Here is an 8848-nt window from a genome sequence, read left to right on the forward strand (position 1 = left end):
TTTTTTTTTTTCTTAAAGTTTGTTGTTGGGAAGAATAAAGTTGAGAGAAAAAATGAAGAATAAAAAGATGAGTATGAAAGAGATGAATGGGAAGGGTGTTACTAGTGTATTAAAAATTGTAGGTGGGTTAATATTTTTAAATGGATGTGTAAATGGGATGGATATAAAAATAAATTTGGTAGATGTAAATATAATTTCCCTTTACTTAAAACTATAATATGTGTTTCTAGCTTTTTCTTCCAACCTTTTGTTCTACACCACAATTATTCAATTTGATTATAATCTTTGTTTCTAACTTTTTACTTAATAACAAAAGTGGACCCAATGGTTTTTATTTATGCAAATTGATTTTTATTGTTCAAGTTATCATTTATTTTATTTAAGTTTTAAAGAAAAAATAAAATAAGAAAAAAAAAACTTATAAGTGACTCTAAAAATGGAAAAGCAAATTTTTGAACTAAGAATGGGTTTAGGAATCGAGTTACACGCTAAGAAAGTGTTAGGTATCTACCCATTGAGCTTGAAATTTATTCAATCTTTACTAAATAATTTTTTTTAAAAAAAAAAAAAAAACCTTTGACATTTTATTAATTAATCGATTAATTGCTAGATAAAAAGATAGAATAATGCTCAATACAATAAAGAATAAGTAAACCATCACTAGTTTTTAACAAAATGTGTGAAACGTATAGGTGGATTGCATGAGATTCAAGATCAAGACATAAGAGGAACTCCCTAATTTCAAAAGGACTTTCCACAAAACTTAGTTCAAAAATTTATTTCGAGAATCAAAACAAATAGTTAAAGACCAATGGGCAAATAGCAAAGAAAAGTTCAAACCAATACAACAGGTTGTGGTATCGAATTTTATGATGTCCAATTGAATAGTAAATTGATAATTGAGCTTTAAGGCAAATGAATTGTGGATTTACCATCCAAAATGATATCAACACAAAACTAATATTGATTTCAATATCAAATCTAAAAGTGGTGTCACATCAATAATAGCTAGATATGGAAAACTAATAAAAGGTTTTGGTCCAACATCTGATAACCAGTGCAAAATGATGTTGGATTCAATATTGGAATTGATATCTCAAAAGTGACAATGAAATCAATATAATAACAAGCATGACAACCAAAATAATATTAGTTCAAAGGAAAATTGATGAGTTCTATTATCAATTTGATACTAGAATCAACAATGAATAGAGGGTTGAGGAAACCAACATTGATTTGACAAATGAGGTTCATAGTTGGGTTTTCTAAACTGATATTGCATTCCTAACACTAAATTTGACACCAATTAAGAAATTGACATCAAATCAATGTTGTAAACCTAGTATGAACCAAATAGAGCTTAAGTCATAGACCAAATTTATATCGAATTGACATTGACCCTATTATGTCAAAAATTCCAATAACACCATTTATTGTCATTTTTTTTTCCAAACCATTTCTCAACTTCGTCATCACCAAATAATGTAAAAATGAGAGTGATTAAAGAGAATTAAAGCAATATATATATATATATATATATATATATATATATATATATATATATATATATATATATATATATATATATATATATATCTGATTCAAATTCAAAAGCCTAAGACTTTCCACAATAAACTTGTTCAGACATAGTCTTGTTTATATGTTAGCAATTTTATTCTTTTTAATTTTGCCTTACCATGTGTTTGCCCAGGTGATTTAAAGGCGTTTTAAGTTAACTAAAAACATAGAAACCATTAACGGGTCACACTTTCTCTTCATTAAAAGTTGAAACAACAAAACCTCCAATTTTTGCATTCGACACCTTACCTAGCTTCCTTAACTCCAAGAGACAAAAAGCCTAGCCACTCATTCTTTGAGGAAACATCCTCAGAGCTTGTTTGGCTAGTGAGAAAAATATAATCAAAATGAGTAAGTAAGGCAGAGCAAAACTCTGTGTATTACTTCCTTCAAAACTATACAAAAAGTTGGTCTCTGAGAACAAGCTCCCGAGATATCCTGTGTAAAGAAAATTACAAATGATATATAGGAGGTGATTCATCCTTTCTTCTTACTTTCTAATTAAGGAATCCTATGATTGGTGAATTACAAGGAGAAAATGGGGATTTAAACAACAAATATCTGAAGAAAAAATCTAAAAGAGTCGGTCGCAAATATTTGGAGGCACATAGGTGGATTTGGCAACATGTAACATGGGCTGCGAAAATTTCGCAAGCTGAAAGTCTCCATTTCACAAGAAAAGGGTGATTTCGTAGCTAGCACTTTGTGATTTCGCAACTTGCGAAATTGCCTTTTAGCTTGGTGCGATTGTCTTCCAATGGACATAACTTCTTCATTTCATCTCTGATTTGAGCACCGTTTAAAGCGTTGGACTTCTGACTTCCTGAGCTTCGAAACGACATATAGTATGCATAAAATGAACTCCAGGAAGTGCTCGAAATATGTCCTACAGTTGCTATCCTCTTGAATTTCTTCATGTTAGATTTCTCTCTTTGTTTCTCCTCCTTGCATTCTTGATTTGCTTTTGGAAAAGGACTACAAAGCTCCAAAGCTTGGATTCTTCTTGTAAATGAGCTTCCATTTGCTTTGCCATGGATTTTATAGAACTCTCCTTCAATCTTAGATTGCTTTGGTGATCATAAAGCTATAAAAAACACTAAAACTTAACACAATTTGATTAGAAATGATTACAAGGGTCCTTAACATGCCAATTGAGTTGAAGGGTAATAACCACTACTCAAAAGTGTTTAAAAGAGTTATTTACAAGTTATAAAATAACACTTTTTGAGTAGTAATCAGGTAACACTACTCAAGCAACTTGAACCGCTCAAGCGATGTAAGTTTGCTTAAGTGGTCATACTTGTATTGTCGAGAATTTTTCACACAAATTTAATTTTAAACTCTTCCAAAACCGAAACTCTTCAGGTTTTTTACCTATAAATACCTCATTATAACCCCTTAAGAGCCAAAGATTGGAAAAGATATCAAAAACTTTTTGAGAGATTTTCATTAAGAAGAAAGCCTAAAGTGTCACACCATTCTTGATCTCTCACTTCGAGGATTTAAAGATTGAATCTTAGGTTCAAAACTTTCAACCCTTTGACAAGGCTAAAGTGATCCATTAGAGCAATTGACTGTTGTGACATCACGAACGTGAATCAAGTTGTAGCTACTAGAGAGTAACTCTTTAGGGTAAAGTGGTAAGGTAAATCTATGTAACTTGATTTTGTATATTGGATTTAGATTAGTAAGTTTTAGACCTTGTAGTTTTTTCATCTCCACAGTTAATGTAAGGGTTTTTTCGCATAAAAATCTTTGTGTCTCATTGTTTATAACTTTTTATCATGTAATATATTGTTTGAATTACCTAAAGGAAAGATTTGATAATCCCTAACAACAACTCGTAGGGTAAAAATTTGGATATAACATAAACATCTTTATTTAAAATTTTTTAAATCACCCATTCAGCCCGCCTGCCCGCCCCTCTCTCCCTCTAAGTGTTCCTTAATGGAATTTTAGTTTTTAAATTGGTATCAAAGAAGGATAAAAAAAAAAATAAATTCTTTATCATATTGATTAAAAATCCAATTTTTATTAATCTTATAAGTCTGATATGGAACAATCTAAAAGTGGTGTCTCTTTGAATAGTCCACCTTACTTTGATGGGAATGACTATTCCCATTGGAAAGCTCGAATGATGTTTTTCCTTAAAATGCAAGGCAAAATGGTATGGAATTCAGTAGAATATGGATGGTGACCCCCATTGATCTTTGATGCTTAAGGAAGATCAACATGAGAACTTAAACCTAAACATGAATGGAACAAAGCCAACAATAAAGGTGGTGAAGCTAATGCTAGGGCCTTATGTAGTATTTTTAATGGAGTTTGTCCATGAGAGTTTCTTAAGATAGCAAATTTCAAACGTGCAAAAGAAGTATGGGATATACTTCAAGTCACTCATGAAGGTACGTCTCCAATTAAAATATCTAAATTGCATATGCTTGCTACTAATTTTGAGAATATTAAGATGCATGAAAATCAAAATTTTTCTTCCTTTTATTCTGAATTAGGAGATTTAGACCTAAGGTACTGCCATAGAGGAGAGTAAGGACATCGATTCCATGTGAGTCGATGAACTTGTTGGCTCCATTCAGACATATGAGATAACCCTACCTAGCTCTCAAAAGCCTAAAGACTATGCCTTTAAGGCTTTTGAGAATGAAGAAAAAGATACTAAAATGTCATATAACATAACTAAGGATGAATTGGCTCATATGGCTAAAAGAATTAAAAAGGTTATGAAATTCAATAAAAGATTTTACAAAAATCAAGAATTTGGAAAATGAAAAGACCTAATGAACAATCATTTAATGAGAAAGGAAAAAGGTTTCTCTAAAGAATGTTTTAACTATGGAGAATTGTGACACTTTGCTATTGATTTTCCTATCCCCAAAGACATCAAAAATTCTATGCAAGCAACATGGAGTGACACAGACTTTGAAAAGAGTGCTTCTATAACTTTTGAAGATGCAAAATACGATCCTAATGGCTTTTAGCTTTTATCGCATCTATGAAATTTGTGCATGATAGTGACTATGATACTAATAGTGATGATGAATTTACTGATGATCAATATGCTAAATTCTTAAGTAATCTTGTTGTTGAGCATGAAAAGCTAATTAAGAGTTATTTAAAAGATCATGATATTCTTAAAGTTCATAAAACTAAGATTGACATGCTTAATGTAGAAAATACTAATGTACTTGATAAAATTAGATTCCTTGAGTTTGAACATCATTCTCTCCTTGAGAAGAATAATGCTCTAACTCAAGAGATAAAAAGAAATAAGTCTTCTTTATTCGTGAATGAAGTTATCACCCTAAAACTAAAGTGCTTAATGAATTTTTTGATAAATGCAAAACCCATGGTGATAAACGAGGTTTGGGATATATTAATAAAAATGAAACTCCCTTTAGTGGAGCAACTGTGTTTGTCAAAGGTAAATATGTAATCCTAACCAAACAAAATCTCCTAATAAGACATCACTATGCACACACTATAAGAAAACTGGACACTCTCAATTTAGATGCTATACTAGGTTCCTAGGAAGGTTTGAATCTCAAATGATTAGATTAATGAATGATTTTAACTCCTTTAAAAATAACATCTTGAATAATGGGAAAATGAATAAAACTAATTAGAAGCCTAGAAGCTAACAAAGCTCCTTTAAGTCGCCACCTAGGACTAAGTAAGTTTGGATGAGAAATGATAGGAATAAGTGTCAAGTGTTTTCAGTGCTCTTAAAGCTAGATTTTCTAATGAGTGGTACCTTGATAGTGGCTACTCTAAACACATGAAAGGTAATAATAACTTATTTCACCTCTTTTTGAAACTATAATGGTGGCACTATTAACTTTGAAGGTGGAAGCTTAGCTCGTGTGGAAAGCAAGGGTAGTATAGCTATCCTTGGTTGTCCCAAACTAGATGGAGTTCTTTATGTAGATGGACTCAAGGAAAACTTCCTAAGCATTAGTCAAATGTGCAACAAAGACCATATGGTGAATTTTTGCCAAGACTTATGCGAATTAGTTAATAAAGATGGAACAATCATTATCACAAGACATAGGACAATTGACAACTATTATATGATAAATCTTAACTCTAGAACACCTTTTGTGTGTAGTAGGGCAAAGCTAGATCCTACTAAACTCTGGCATAGAAGGCTAGGTCACATAACTATAGGGATCTTCTGTATTTAGTGAATAATGAAAATGTTAGAGGTATCCTTGGACTTAGTAGACAACCTAAACCCATTTATGGAGAGTACATGTAATGTAAACAAACTAAAAGTTCTCACAAAAAGGTTAAGGAAATTAGTATCACTAAACTGTTAAACCTTCTTATGTAATTCTTTAATGGATAAAATATTATCTATGAAAAACTTTAAAAAATGTTTAAAACTCTAAAAATTGTTTATTTCCAAAAAGGAATTAAATAATCCATTTTCAAAATATTCTATATCTCCATTAAATTATTAAAACTTTCTAAAGTTATTTTGGTAACTCTTCTTATAATGAATTATCTATCATGAGATTTTTCAAATTCGTTATTTACCTTTTTAAATTAGGACTCCTGTGCTAGAAGAATTGTTTTCTTATTACTTGTCTTTGAACTATCCATATCCAAATAGAACGGTTTCATCTCTCTCGATGGGAAGAGCTTGGAGGACCATCATAGGTGTAGTTCATCTTCTCTCAGAAGGGAAAGCATAGAAAACCACTTATACCAAAATCTAAAGGATAGTTCCAAAAGGAATAACATTCTCATTAGCAACAACCAATTTAAATAAATAATCTTGGAAAAATCTTCTCATGAAAATTTACTAAGAATACCATAATACTTTTCTTTAAGTTTTAACATTTATTTTGGTAACCATTCTTAATTATAAATTATCTCTCATAAACTTTCAAAATTAAACTATTTTCTTTAAATCAAAATCTTGTGCAAAATAGGAAAAATATTATTTTATAAAGATTTAGAAAAATTAGAGTTTTTCCTTAAAAAAAAAAAAAAGATTTTATTCTTAGAGATCTCTAATATTTACCAAAATAACTTATGGCCACATATGCAATTAATAAAGAGGATAAAGAATAAATAAGAAAATAATTAAAGAGAAATATTTCTCATGGCCTTTAGAGATCATGTTGCGTATTTAGTAATTAAAAATAGATAAAAACCAAATTACCCAAATAGTCTTACAACCAAAGATTATGATTAGTAAAAATTGAAAAACTCTAAAAGGCCCAACTACCACCAAAAAATGAGCCTAAACAACCAAAAGGACTTGGACCCGTTTTTAATCTCATAATGACATACTCTTTACAGAACCTTGTTTCAATTAGTCATATCTCCCCCGTTTCAACTTCAAATTGCAATGCATTTGAGACATTGAATTCATGTCTTCCTAAACTTCAAAACCATATATGGCATGCCCTAAGAAACTTATTGAAAATAGTCCCAATTTTGACTCAAAGTTGATGTCATTGTACTACCAAGCTCTTTGCATAGCCTTATTTCAATTGACCACATCTCTCTCATTTCAACTCTGAATTATGATCCAAACTTCCTAAGCTTCAAAATCATATGTGGTTTAACCTAAGAAAATCAAGGGAAATAGTCATGATTTTGAACTAAAATTGACATTATTCTATCATGGATCACAAAACAAGAACTTCCAATAATTTTTCTTTTTTCTTAAATCAACATAGGATTTAAATAAAGAAACTTCTAGATTCTTTCTTTTCTCTTGCGTTACCATAGATGGATATAAAAAATTGAAAATTTTACAATAATAAAAATTTCTTTGCTCTTATAATGGAGCTTACAACTCATCTATTGAAAAAGGAAAGATTTTTACAACCAAATAAAAATCGTATACCCCTTAGAAAGTGTACAACGAAATCTAGTGAAAATACATTAAACCAATAATCATCACTAAATCTAAACATAATAAAGACATTCATTTATCCCTTTGGATCATGGGATGAATAACCAACCCTGCAAAAAAAAAAAATATTAACGTCGTGGAACATATATATCACACAAGAACTTACCCTAGGGCTCTAATACCAATTGTTGCAAATGTTTGGATTTCTCCATTCTCTATCCTTAGATCTTGTAAGGTGCATGTAAACTATCCTAGGCTTCTTTAAATCTATCGCAATAAAAATATGACTATAAAAACCATATAAAAATAAATATCTAAAGATATAGTACTCATACCTAGACCAAGCAATGAGGAACATGTCTCAAGGTTTCATACACCTAAGATTTTCCACCCGATGACTCGAACCATGATATTGACACTCCAAAGTGTGGGCTTTAGAAGGAATGAAACTACGACTTTCTATTTCTCTAAAGGTGGGAGACGGCTCTCATTAAAAAGTGATGGAAACCTATAGACCTTTTGTTTTGTCATCTCAACACATTCCATCCAAGATTGTCTTCCTACATCCTTTGATGCCTTATTATGCACTTATAGTCATTTTCTAAGTTATTTTTGAACTCTAATGGGTGGTCTGCTATGACTATGTTGATCACTATTTTTTTGGATTTTCTATGAGAGACATTTTGGAGAGACTAAGTGGAACCCATACTTGATTTTATTGATCTTTGAATCTTAGTTTAGGACGTTGTTTTTATTGATTTACCGTATATTTAGAAATTTAAACCCTTAACTAAATTCATGATTTGAATTAATTTATAATTGATTTCATTTTCTTTAAAGATGTACAACTAATGTTTGGTATTGAATTAAGAAATGATTGTTTATATATATGATTTAATAAGATTCAATCATTTTTGTTATTATCGCTTTATAAGTTATAGGAATCGAGATGTTAACCAATTTTATTAAATGGGTAAATTGAAGATTAATACATTATGACTACTAAATATATATTTCAAGATTTTAAATCATGCTAAAATAATTTTTTCTTTTAACATTACATGATCCATAAATTTAAATAAAAATTTGAATTTCCTGTAGCTATTAATTTCGTACTTTAGAATATAAAAAGAATGTTAAACCAATATTTCTATTAATATCCCATGGAATCATAAACAAAGATTTTTTTGGTCCATTACATAAAAATTTAAAAACATGAAATTAATTTTTTTAATCAATAACAAAAAATACGAGTTATATATTTTTATAAATATTTATACTTAACCTTCACATAATTTAAGACTTGCCAAATACACCTCAAATATTCCATGCACCAATCATTTATCATTATCTTCATAAAGCCATCAACCAGTTGCACCTATT

The sequence above is a fragment of the Vitis vinifera genome, chromosome 13, assembly GCF_030704535.1.
Source record: "Vitis vinifera cultivar Pinot Noir 40024 chromosome 13, ASM3070453v1".
In the NCBI taxonomy this organism is placed as follows: Eukaryota; Viridiplantae; Streptophyta; class Magnoliopsida; order Vitales; family Vitaceae; genus Vitis; species Vitis vinifera.